Raw genomic sequence first — 14,391 nt, 5'->3', positions numbered from 1 at the left:
TGAAGGTATATTCCTTGGATACTCCACTAGAAGTAAAACATACAAGTGTTTAAATACTAACACACAAAATTGTGGAGAGTGAAAATGTAAATTTTGATGAATACACATAAGTTCATGATGATGAATCCATCAAAAGATCAAAAGAATATAGATATTTTTTATACTTCTATGAGGGAATGTCTACTGATGAAGAAGCTGCCAATCCAATAGTCAACCAGCAACAAATTTCAGCATCTATCGAGTCAAAACCAGTGAATGTCGAGTTACATTTAGATGCTAAGTTGCAAAATGAATAAAATGCACATTCTAATTCTGAAGTTAGTACACATGGAAGAGATGTTGAGTTACCTAAAAGAGATGTGCATAGTGACTCTGAAGCTAAAAGACCAAACATGGAAACAAGGATATAACCAAGGCTATCCAAGTATGTGAGGAGACATCACCCTGCTAAACAAATCATTGGAAATAAGGAAGCCAAACCAATGACAAGGAATATATTGAGAAATGAATCATGGATGCTAAGCAAAATGAACCCAAGATAATGAGAGATGCACTAGAAGATGATGGTTGGTGCAAAGCCATGGAAGAGGAAATTGAGCAGATAGAGAAGAACAAAACTTGGAGCTTAGTTCCAAGACCAGCTGACAAGAATGTGATTAGTACCAAGTGGGTATTTAGGAACAAGCTAGATGAGAATGGTGAAATCACAAGAAATAAAGCTAGACTAGTTTGTAAAGGTTATGCTCAAGAAGAAGGACTAGACTATGGGAAAACATTTTTCCCCATTGTAAGGATGGAAGGCATAAGAACCTTACTTGCATATGCTACTTACAAAGGCTTTAAAGTCTACTAGATTGATGTTAAGTCTACTTTTCTGAATGGTATACTAGAAGAGGAAGTCTACATAGAAGAACTAGAGGGATTTGTTGATGACAACAATAAAGACATGGTATGCAAACTGCACAAGGTACAAGGTACTCTATGGTTTGAAACAAGTGCCTAGAGCATGGTATGAGAGACTTCACAAATACCTTGTAAAGATTGGATTTGAGAGAATAGATGATAACATCAATCTGTATATCAAGACTAACAAACAAAGCAAACAGATTTCCACAATCCATGAATATTGAAATGATTTCTGGGGAAGATTGTGTGAGAGTTTTTTCATCAACGTTTCGGATCATACTGTATGATCCATCATCAGGATGCCACTGACTCAGTGGCATCCTGATGATGGATCATACAGTATGATCCGAAACGTTGATGAAAAAACTCTCACACAATCTTCCCCAGAAATCATTTCAAGACTAACAAAGGTAAGGACATTCTGATATCTAAAATCTTTGTTGATGATATAATATTTGGAGGAAAGGATGCCCTATGCAAAGATTTTTCTGATCAAATGAAACATGAGTTTGAGATGTCAATGTTCAGGGAAATCAAATTCTTTGTTGGATTGCAAGTCTATCAACTAAATTATGGTATATTTGTGACCCAATCAAAATACATCAAGGAGATACTCAAAACATTTGGACTAGAAGATTCAAAACTAGTCAGTACACCAATGATAACAGGGCATATGTTATCAAAAAATGATGAATCAACTAAAGTAAATCAAACATTGTATAGATCAATAATTGGAAAACTACAATATGTTATACATAGTAGACCTGATATTGCATTGTCTGTTAAAATAGTAGCAATATTTTCTACAAATGCAAGAGAAAATCATCTTATGGTAGTAAAGAGAATAATGAGGTACCTAAAAGAAACATATGTCTTTGGCTTATACTATAAGAGGACTAAAAATTTTGAGTTGAAAGCCTACACTGATGAAAATTGGGAAGTTAATATAGATGATAGAAAAAACACTAGTGGAGGAGCACTCTTGCACTCTTTTTAGGTAGAATATTAGTCACTTTGACCAGCAAAAAGCAAAGTTGTACCTCACAATCCACAGTTGAAGCTATTTATGTCGCTCTTGCCATAAACTATACAAACATTGTTTGGATCAAGCATCTACTCATAGGTATGAAAGAAGAGATAATGGAACCTTTGATACTTTATTGTGACAATACTAGTACCATCAACAAATCAGAGAATCCTGTGATGCATGCCAAAACAAAGCATATTGCAATTAAGTATCATTATGTGAGACAATTAGTGGAAGACAAAGAAGTGAAGATGGAGTATGTGAATTCAAAGGAATAAATTGCTGACATCTTCACAAAGCCATTACCTAAGGATGCATATGAATATCTTAAAGGTAAGCTAGGGGCAATACCCCTATCAAAGGTTGTTTGAGTAAACAGAAAAACTATCTTACATCAAATAGGCTAATTGTTGAATGACATAAATTGATGTAGAGGATCTTACTTTAGGTTTTGCCTAAAGTACTTAAAGTGCTGAAATCCCAAATTAGTCACAAGCATGGTGACAGAGGGAGAAAACTAGAACTGCAATGTCTACATCTACATGATTGAAGATGCAAAAATGTTAGGTCTTTGGCATTGTTGTCAAAGAGGTAGAAATAGCAAAAACTGATCAAAACTAATAACAGAAATTGATCAATTTTGATGAAGCTAAAGAAAAGAGGGAGAAATAGCAAGATGAATAGTGAAAGATAGAAAGGGAGATACAGCAGTCAAGAGGTAGAAGCAAAGAGATCAATTAGGATAATAGATCTAAGAGGAGTAGATCAAAAAAATAGTGTATCAACAAAGAGGGAGTAATAAGAAGTTGAAAGTTGATGAAAAGAAAACTTTATCAAAAAATTTCTTTTTGGCATTGTCTTACCATTTTAACCTAGTTATATTTTTCATTTAGGTAACTTGGTTGATCAGTTTGGTTTGCCATCAATGCTAAAGAGGGAGATTGTTGGAATCTGATTGAAAAGATCATTGATGAATTAGTCAAATTATTGAAGAAGTGTGTTCCAATCATTTTTTTGTCACTAATGTCAGACCTCATATTTTCTAGTAAGACAATTTCTTATAAGATCCAAGTACTATCACTTAGTTGATTGATGAAAAAGATTTAATCAATAAGATGTAACAAAAACACCTAGAGGAAAGGTTGAGTTATGATTTTGTAATAAAGTACAAGGATCAATTAAGATAATGGTGAAATAATGTATTGACAATATACTTGAAGATACAAAGGTTGGCTACACTTAGAAACTTTAGAAGAAAAAGTTATAACAAAGACTATCTGTAAAGCCTGAACAAAGTCTATAGTGGGTGTCAAGCAAGTTAGTTCATGCTGAGTAGATTATCTGTTAGTGTCAAGTAACTCAATTGGTGTCAAGAAAAATGTAATAGGTGTCGAGCATCAGTAAATTGTATTTGATGCCACATGAAAATGTAATAGGTGTTGAGTAACACAATATGTGTTGAGCATCAGAAAGTCAATAGTGTTGAGCTACTACATTATTTGAAATGTCAAAGATTTGCTAGATCTAAGTTGATAAGTTTGTTACCTTGAATTTTGTAAACTAGGTGGAAGATAAGGATTTTGAGTTTGTGGTACAAAATTCTAAGCTAACCATTTTTAGGTAAATACAAGTGAATTTTACATGAAGTTTCTAGGAGAAACAAGATAAGGGATGGATACATGGTATCTTACCTAATCCATTTGAACTCTAATTTGAATCAGGAAAATTAAAGTAGGAAAATAGTTGAAAATTCCTATTTAAGGAATATATGGTCATAAGGTGAAGTAGAAGGTGGTCAAGTAGATTAGAGAGTGGTTCTAAGGAGAAGGTTAAGAGAAAACCTAGGAGAATAGAGTACAAATGCTCTGCTTTGTCAAAGGACCACTAGAGTGACTACATTAGTACAAGCAAGAGGCTTAAGGAGATAGAAGCTTGAATAGGGAACAAGTTGTCAGAACTATAGAGACTAAAAGCCAAGAAAATTTTTGAACTAAATTGTGATCTGATATCAACAATCAAAGTCTTTTTAGGTTAAAAGCCCTTATTGAATACTCTTTAGTAATTGTATCAGTCAAGGAAAATCCTTTGGACTAAGGTTGGTTTAATAGCCATTTGAGAACCCTTTAACAAGGTGGCATTCCAAGTGAATGTTCTAAAGTCCTTAAACCAGGCTCACTCCTAACAGGGTGATTGAAATCCCTTAACTAGGTCACATTTAACAGTATGTATTGTTTCCTTTAACAGGGTAGGCCTTTCATAGGGCATCACTTTAGAAGAGTGAGAAACAAGGTAGCATGTTATTAGTGGTTTTTCCCAAATTGGGTTTCCACGTAAATCATTGTGTTATGTGTTGATCTTTCATGTTTTATTGTTGCATGTTAATTTATCAGTAACCTGAAAGTTTAGAATGATAAGCTTGGATGCATGAATTTTTTATGGGCTCACTAGGATAAGTGAAAAAAATTTATTAGACCTTGAGTAATTGATTCACCCCCCCCCCCATAGTTACTCTAAATAATTCTAATAGATCTCTAGGTGGGGCATTATAAAAAGTGACAATGATGTTTCTAATGATGAACTTGATGAGCTTGAAGCACTAATGGCTACAAGACTTCCAAGAGGTAGAGGAAAATACAAAGGTAAACTTCCAATAATCTATTTTTCATGTAACAAAGTTGATCATATTATTGCAAGCTTTCCTGATAGAGAATACAAGGATGAAAGAAAGGAAAACAAGTACATAGGCAAAAGAGATGACTGAGACAATAGGAGAAACAAGGACTAAAAAGACAAATGTAAGAAATCTTTTTACATTATTGAAGAAGAAACTAATGATGAATCTGAAATTAATGATGAAGTTGTCTATGTTACTATGAAAGAAGATTTTGATGAAGATGAGAAAACTAAATTAATCTCATATGTGACTAAAGGTGTTATATGGATAATTGATGGTGGTTGTTCACATCATATGATTGGTGATAAAAGTAAATCTGAAAGCGTGGAACCATACAAGGGTAGTTGTGTTAAAATTGGTAATGATGCACCATGTCTTGTGAAAGGTAAAGGATCAATAAAATTGATTGATAAGATCAAGTGTGATAATGTTTGTTGGACTGAAGGACTTAACTATAGCTTGCTGAGTGTTTATTAGTTGAACAAATTGGTATATAGAGTTGAATTCCATCACAAGAAGGCCAAGATATTTGATGTTACTAGTGTATCAATTAGAAGTGGTGATCAAACTAGAAGTAATATGTTCTATCTAGATCTATATAATGAGACATATTTGTTTGCACAATATGAAGATATATGGTTATGGCATAAGAGGTTATTTCATTTGAACTTTGATAATTTGGTAAGCATTAGTAAGATGAAAAGAGTAAGAGATTTTCCAAAACTGAAGAAACCTGATAATGCTATGTGTAAGAAATGTCAATTGGGGAAAAGGAAAAAGTCTAGTTTCAAGAGCAAGACATACTCATCTAATGATATTTTGGAATTGATCCATACTAACCTTTGTGGACCTATTGGTGTTCAAAGCTATTGTGGAGACAAATATTTCATTCTATTTGTTGATGATTATTCTAGGATGATGATTGGGATATTTCTTAAAGAAAAATATGATGCTTTTCAATTTTTCAATTGGTATTTTTCTTGAGTTAAAAAGGAAACAGGTAAGATCCTAAAATTCTTAGGATCTGATAAAGGTGGAGAATTCATCTATAGTGAATTCAATATATTCTACATTGATAGAGGAATCAAAAGGTAGATGTTAGCAGCTAGGACCCCTCCCCAAAATGGAATAGATGAAAGAAGAAATAGATAAATCATGGACTGTGCTAGATCACCTAATGGTGGAGAAGAATGTGTCACAGAAATATTGGAGAGAATATATGAGTACAATAGTTTATACTCTAAACAAATTACAAGTCAAGAAAGGTACAAATGTTACACCCTTTGAATTGTGGTACGAATATGCACCCAATGTGAAGTATTTTAATTTTTTTGGAAGAAAATGTTATATACTAAAGGATAATAGAAATGGAAAACATAATGCTAAAAGTGATGAAGGCATTTTTTTAGGATATTCCACTAAGAGCAAAGCTTATAAGTGTTTGAACTCTAACATTAACAGAGTTGTGAAAAGTGCAAATGTGAAAGTTGATGAATATACAAAAAAAATGAAGTTAAATGCAAGACACAACCTAAAGATTATAATACATTCATATATGTGATTGAAGGTGTTACATGCACCTTACCAGAGCAAGAGAACACAACTATCAATCACCAACAAAATGTGAATGTTGAGTTGCATCATCAAGTTTTCGAGTAGCAAACTACAGGTGTTGAGCAACAACAAAATGGTGTTGAGGTACATATAGAAGAAGTTGAAAATTAGGAAGACCATGCCAACCAAGAAAAACCTAAACAAGATAGACAAAATGAACTTGAAAGTATTTTTTCAAGATGAACCTATAGAAGAATAGAGAAGGAAAGAACATGTACTAGAAAAGTATGTGAGAAGACACCATGCACCTGAGAAAATCATTGGAAATAAATAATCTAGAGTTATGATAAGAAAAAGATTCACATTAGTACAAAAACAAAAATATATGCTAAATAGACTAGTAAAAATTATAGATATATGACCAGTTTTGATCATTTGACCATTGGTACTTTATTGCTAGTCATTAATCTGGAAACCAAACTCATGACTAAACTACTTTAATCATTAATATGGTCATTGATTTGGTTGTGAGTGTTATTAAATAGTAGTTTATTTGGTGGTTTATTTGGTAGTTTATTTGGTGACTTATTTGGTAGTTTATGTAGTAGTTAATTATTATTAAACAGTAGTTTATTTGGTAGTATATTTCATAGTTGGTTTGGAAGTTGATTTGATAGTATATTTGGTAGTTGATTTGGTAGTTGATTTGGTAGTTGATTTGGTAGTTGATTTGGTAGTTATTTGGTAGTATAGTTGGTGGTTGATTTGGTAGTATATTTGGTAGCTTATTGGGTAATTTATTTGCTAGTTTATTTAATCATATTAGGGCACAATGAAATAGAACCACCATCCTCCTACTTGTAAAGTAGGTACTCTTCCATTGAGTTAGTACCCTTTAAAGAATAGTAATGTTTTTTAATGCATAATATAAAGATCAAGAGAATGTTTTCATTAACAAATTCTTTACATGTGACTTGTTTGCCTTATTATAATAAATTTATTATGTGGCTTGTCTAATAAAATTACAACACTATGTGACACGTTTTCAACTAGTAATTCTATGGTATCCACTTCCTTTGAACTAATATTTTCCCAAAGAGAACATGGCTTGAATGTGATCATTCATTCTTCTACTATTGCCACGTGTTCTTGATTAATTTCCTTTACAACAAGAAGTAATATAGTAAATATCACCCAAAAAATCTTTACCAACTACTACAAATATTGACCAAAAACTTGTTTTCCACAAATGACCTCATTTAATTCACTCTATTATGATGTTTGTTTATGGTTTTTTATATGAATTATATGTTATTATTGATTGAGTTAATATGGGTATAAACAAGGTAGAGAACTTGGGTGATCTATTCTAAAAGAATGTAGCATGCACAATTTATTGAAAGGTAGAGATTTCAAGAGAAGAACATTTAAATCAGCAATGGAAAATCAAATTATCTGTGGCTATGGTTTTATAAAAGTTTATGCTTTGTATAGAAATAGAGATGATATTTTATTTGACAATAAGTGAGCTATTAGTAAAAAATAATTCACTTTCAGTACCATCATTGTTATCAATATAATGTAGTGAAAGGTGTCTGCACATGCCGTATATCTATCAAAGGCATTGATAGTGAATTATTAGATTGATGTAGTTTATATTTCATATTTTTCTTCTCAAACATGTTATTGTTCATCAATCTTGTCATTGAAGATTCAAAATAGAAAATTAAATATGAATTGTCAATGATTTTTTGCTATTATAGCTGCATCTATTACAAGCAATATAGGTCAATAAGGTGATAGAGTGGATTATGGTAGAGCTTGATGGTTATTATGTTGTAGATTTTATTGCTACAAATTTTGAATTAGGTGTAGTAGTTGTTGTATTTGTACAGTCGCTCAGGAATTAGATGTTTACAGTTTTACTTGGTTCTCATTTTATTGTTTCTACTCCAAACAATGCATCTCACAATAACTTTCTTTTGGGAAATGCAAATCAAGTTACAAGTAAAATTTTAGTATTTCTAAAAATTTAAATTTAAATTTAACTTTTAATACCTATCGCTATTATGTGCCAAATGAAAGCAAGAGATAAGAGCACAAGATAAATTTGTTGTGTGTCTCTTAATGTTGTTTTCAACACAAGCAGTTATCAAAAACCATAGTGTCACCTAGTTTTCTATGGAGATGGTTTAGAACCCATAAAATTCTATTGTGTTTCCTATATAAATTTAGATTTTGGAATGACCCTCTCATTCTAAAATTATTAAAGCTATATAGTTGCATATATGAAAATATTAGTTGTTTAAAGTAAGTTTACTTTTTTTTAGAGACTTTATTTTGTTTCACTTCTTAACTATTTCTATTTTAACAAGAGTTGAATTGTTGCTACTTAAGTCCCTTCCTATGGGGAAAATATTGACTTGGATGTTTAAAGGTAGCCTCATCATAAAGTTTAGAAGACTTTAGAAGAAAAATATATGCTTACATGCTTGTGACAAATCTTAATAAACATGAGAAGGGAACAAATATATTTTCATGCTGACTTTTTATAATCATAGATTCAAATATATATGAGTGCACAATCACTTTGATTCAGGTTGAAATAAATAAAAAATTTCCATTTCAACCATGATTCCATCACAAAATTAATGACCTCCAAAAAATACTTCACAAGTATTTGGAGCTTTTTGGCTAACAATAGAAATAATAAGTTTTGTACAATTCACATTCGCATATAAAGAAGGCTTATCTAAATGTAGCAGGGTCCTATCCAATGAGTTTGTTCAAACCTATTCTACATGGAAACCCTCATTATGTCTCATGATGGCATGTCATCAAGAAAAACAACCAAATAGTATTCAATGTGGTCTCTCAGTTGATCTTTCCACATTTTAGATATAGGCACATACACTATTTGAATACTTGAATACTTTCACACTAACACATGTGTTGGAGGATGGCAGTTTCTAAGTGGATTTAGATTTTTTGAGTGCATTAGATTGAAAGTTTCTAAATGTTGAGGATACCTATTACATGTTTAAGATTGTTTGATAGAAGAAAGGATAAGTACAACATTTCATGCTTCATTTGATAGCAAATATACTATTACACAACTCCCAAAGTTTTCACTTTTGTAGCAACAATATCTATAACCTGTGATAATGATCTGCACATATATGCTTGCAATGGATTTTCTTTCTCAAATTCTTCCAAGGCTATAATTTTGTGACACGTCAGGTTGGGGTGCACTAGAAAATGGATGGATGTTGTGCCCTTTGTCTATTGAAGCTGATCAAAAACACTATTCATAGTTTGAATGGTGTTTGTATTAAGTATAGGAGTGGTGGAAAATATTTTGGATTCATTTCTATGTTTATCTCATTTTGAAATGCCTCTAAGAAAATCTATTTATTACAGCATCTCATGAAATAGAAATTTGAGTGGATCGTCTTTGACTCCACCATTACTTGTTTATTGATGATCTCGTTTGCAACTTGATAATGTATTTGATAATGTAAGAAATTGGAAAAGATGTGTTAATTAAGTAACTAAAATAGAAGAATGCACTAAATAATACAACCCTAAGTTCCAAAGTGGAACTTGTATTAGAGAGAAACTAGAGCTAGTTAACTCTATACAGGTGGAGCTAGACATATTTCGTATATTTTAATAGATGAATTCCTTTCTTACACTTCAATGGTATGTAGAAAGAGGAGATACAAAGAAAGTTTTATTGGAACTTAGAAGTAAACAACAAAAATCCCCAAGCATTTAAAATGAAAAGATCATTTAAAATAAATACAAAATAGGAGATCGATGGTTTATGTGTTACAGTACTATTGGTTTCAGTATAGCCCTTAATGTGATCCATTGCTACTCATATGAACAAATAGTCATATAGACCAACAATAATTACTAGAAGTAGAACATAAAGAAGCAACTCTGACACTAGGTTTATCTATCATTCTAATGTTTAGACTATTTTAGCTGATAATTTTGTGTAATATGTGATCATATCATTGACTTGCATTTTAATTGAAACTATTTGTTAGGAGAAAAAAGGCATCTATACTAGTGCTCACATAAATATTCCATTTTTTTGGTGCATTATCATATTTGAGAAGAAATTACATGGAAACTTATTCTTAAAAGAATAAATTAACAAATATCCCCAAGTTAAACTCAAAACATGAAACTATTTCTATCTCATTGTTTTATGAAGCTTGATTTAATTCCAAAAACTTATTTAAATGCATGAGATGATTCAATGACTAGATAGAGGGTATTCTATCCAGGAAACACATGTGGCTAATAATTTCAATGACAAGATGAATTTGATAAAAGTGGTGCAAAGAAGATTCATTTATCATTTCAATCTTCCAACTAAAATCACTACCAAGAGAAGCATGAAAATATTTGTAAACATAACTCTAAATGCCCCATATATTATTTTCAAAATTATGTCATCAATTATTAACCTAAATATGATAATAAATTCATAATTTTGACAAATTATCATGGAATCATATTCATAGTTACAAGTTTGAAGAAATATTAGTATTTTAGCAAAGATGACTAAGGTAGGTTTTATGGTTTTATTGTCAGAAATATCTTAGAATAATATAACAATCATTAAAGTTTTACACTACAAAGACAATAGGAAATGATAAGAAGAAATGCAAATGAAAATGGAACCAATGGTATAAAATTGTTTAGCTTACTTATGCCTTAGTATACATTGTTTTTGCATTACTAGAAATTTCAAACTTTCTTTGTAATACTATAACCTGTAAAGCACATTATAGGAATGAGATCTTGGCCAGCCTATACTAGAATTTTCATTATATAAATTCAAGTAGAATGCTTCACTCAATTAATCTAAACCTTCAGACATGTCATTTAATAGTTTTCCATGAATGTAAATGTTTAGAAATGTGATTCTACAATTCTTCATAAGTATGAATCTCTATGTATTTTAAAATGCCACTTACGGTTTTAGCAAAAATGTCAACACATCAAAAGGATTCATTTTGACTTTTCATGAAGATACTAAAATTTAAAAGTTATACTTGAGTGCAAAATGGGGTAGTCTTTGACAGGCTTGAAAGAGAGCATGTTTAGTAACCCCTTTAATCTCCTCTTATAATTTTTCACCTTTTATTTCTTCTTGAAAAAAATTTTAGTTTTAATTTAGACATCAAGAACAATTCAAATTGACAATAGTTGACTTTAAAACGTAATATCATATTTAGCACCAAATTGTAAAGTAAAGAAGCAAGCGTTGAGGGGTAGGTTTCACCCACAAATAAATCTAGCACAATCAATACTCTTAAAGGATAATATGCAAATCCCTATAGGGGTTAGATCATTAATATTAAAAGATAATCTACAAATCTTTGTAGGATTAGTATTAATTATAGTGAATATATCGATAAATTTAAGCTCGGTAGAGGAAATTCCAGTTGCAAGATCTAGCCCTATTTCTTTGTAGGAATGGAGATGAACTAAAAATAAAAAATAAAATAAAATATCAATATTCAAAAACATTCTCCTCTACCAGAAGAGCTCTATTATATAAACAATTGAACAATTTTGAATAAAATGGCTACATACCCATTCAATTTTATACCTCAAAATCTCATGGTTCTCCTCTAGATTGAACAAGCTCTACACACAAAGATGAATAAAAAATTATTCATGGAGAGGAACAAAGATCAATTCAAATGCCATGAAATTTGCAAGGAAAAACTTGTTTATAAGTTTTAAATTGCAGAGGCAAATTTATTATTCCTCTTGCCCTCCATGTAATAGCTACATGCAAAATCCATGTATATTACTCTAGGTAGGTCTCCTTGCCTGCTGCCATGATATCCCCTCATTACCACCACTTGCCACAAATTTTAGGCTGAATTTTCTGTGAGAAATTGAAAAAGATCCCAAAGAAAAATCAAATTAACCAATGAGAAAACTAGAAATTTGCAACACAAAATTGAGTTTAATAAATAGTAATATGTAGACCTTGGTATATAACTGATTTTTTGTTCTTTGCACAGAGCCCAATGTGGAAACTAATGCCATGTAAAGCATTGAAAACATTAGTTCACACCTTAGAGATAGGGACTAAAAATAGTCTTATAATCTCTTTATAAGAAACATTTCTCTATTTAAGTAATCATTCAATTATCATTTTTCAATTCCTAGTTAATGATGCTAAAAAACTTTGGTGTCCTTAGCTAAGAATAAAACCTATGATATTCAAACATGGTGCTTAATTTGAAGGATTTGATATAAAATCCTCTCAAGAGATCCCCCATTGAATACTAGGAGTTACCAATTAAGCTATATCACAAAAGCTAAATAAGTATTCTTGTTTAGCTCATTTTTCCCAAAGCTATTTTCTATTCAATTATTATGTTGGCATGCTTAACACAAATCATTATTTTTTCTAATTATTCTAGGACATCCTATACTTTTTATTACCAACCCTTGATTACTAAATTAAATGAAATGTTGGTTATAGATCTAAATTTCATAAATTGAAAATATCTCTTCCAAAGGGTTTAATTTTTATGTTAATAATCTTATTTTTTGTAGGACAAAATCATTTTCATTACTCACTGTAGGGATATCTCAGTAATCTTTGATTCTATTTTTAAGTCTATGATTGCTCACATATCTCAACTTAAGGGGTTTTATTGTATTGTAAAGGTGATATCAATTTTTGAATTTCTTGTTTTAATCAATTTATCTTGTATTTTTTTGTCCGAGTTTGATTATACAAATGGGTTTCACTTCTAAGGGAGAGCACAACTAGATAGTCTTGGCAATATATCATCAGCTATAGAGGTAGTGAATGAATTGAAAAATATTAGTAAGATCACATTCCTTATAGCAACCATGAACTGTGTTGTGTATGTCAGAGCAATGTTCTATGTTCTATGTTTGGGTAGGCTTGGAAGCCTAGAATTGGTTGGAAGGGCTCTTTCAATTAGGTTCACCAATATCGCAAGGTACTCCATTCTTTTTGAGTCAGCATTAGCGATGGAGCCAGTGTGCAACCAAGCATTCAAGTCTAAGAAATTGGCCTTTGATAGGACTCTCCCTACAAAGGACCATACTCATTTTTCTCATTGCCTGTGAGCCAATTAGTTTATTTTTTATGAATGTGCAAAGTATCATGTTGTTGTTGGGGCAAGACCCAAGTATAACAGGGGTGGCTCATACATATTGTTTCTACTCTTGGCCAGACCTCCTCTTACAAATAGCCTATTGCAACCATTGAATTTGTACCTTCATTCTTAGAGCATTACTGCACCCATGATGTGGTGTTCTGCATTGGCAGTAGAGCTTTATGTACTTTTAAATGTGATTCAATTCTTTGTGTTGGATTTGGGTGTGCCTAGGGTGGCTATTGTAGTAGTACTAAAAAACCTCAATATGGTAATTATATTTCTTGGGTATCTGTATTTTTTTAGGGTTTGCAAAATAACATGGGCTAGATGGTCCACTACCACATGTAGAGGATGGTGGCTACTTCTCTCACTGGCTTTTCCCAATTATTTTTCCATCTATCTTGAATGGTGGTGGTATGTGATAATGAAACTCTTGGTAGGGTATTTTCCTAATCCATAGGTAGTAGTGGTTGCAACTTCAATCTGCATCCATACTGTAATCACCTAAAAATGGTTGTCTAGACTATTAGCCCACTTCTCAGCATTTTGGCTAAATTAATTAATCATTTACCTAGGCCAAATTTCTAAAAATCAATTAATTTGATTATAACATTTAGTTTTACTATACTATCCTAAGTTCATTATTTGATTAAAAGAACATGTCCCCTTTTAATTAAATAAAAGGCCCCTTTCTTCTAACCCAACCAATTTGCACACATAAAGCATTATTTCTATTTTACAAATTAAATAAGAAGACTCTTTTTGTCTCACATGTAAATTCAACTCTTTGTTTATTGGTTGAATTGTGTGCTCACATGGATCAATCTTATTTTCAAGCTCCACTGTTGACTATCTATATGACTTTAAAAGAGAGAGAGTTTTCCCCCTCAAAGGATCCACACTCTTGAGTATTGTTATGTTGTAGGTTTACCATTCGAATTCTTGAGAGATTTTGTAGAGAACTTCTATTTTATTTTCTACATTCTCTCATCCATGGAATTTTAGCATAGTCACATGATAGCTTAGCTTCCTTTACTATAATCTAGCTCACAACA

The 14,391-nt window shown here is 31.4% G+C and overlaps 1 pseudogene; it reads left to right on the top strand.

The window, feature by feature from the left end:
* Positions 1-7,492: 7,492 nt before the first annotated feature.
* Positions 7,493-13,796, top strand: LOC149577286 (protein DETOXIFICATION 54 pseudogene; annotated as a pseudogene).
* The last annotated feature ends 595 nt before the right edge of the window (positions 13,797-14,391 follow it).

The sequence above is a fragment of the Cupressus sempervirens genome, chromosome 1 (genome assembly GCF_028749045.1).
Source record: "Cupressus sempervirens isolate cs-2001-9-10 chromosome 1, ASM2874904v1, whole genome shotgun sequence".
NCBI lineage: Eukaryota > Viridiplantae > Streptophyta > Pinopsida > Cupressales > Cupressaceae > Cupressus > Cupressus sempervirens.
This window is presented reverse-complemented; position numbering and strand designations above follow the sequence as displayed.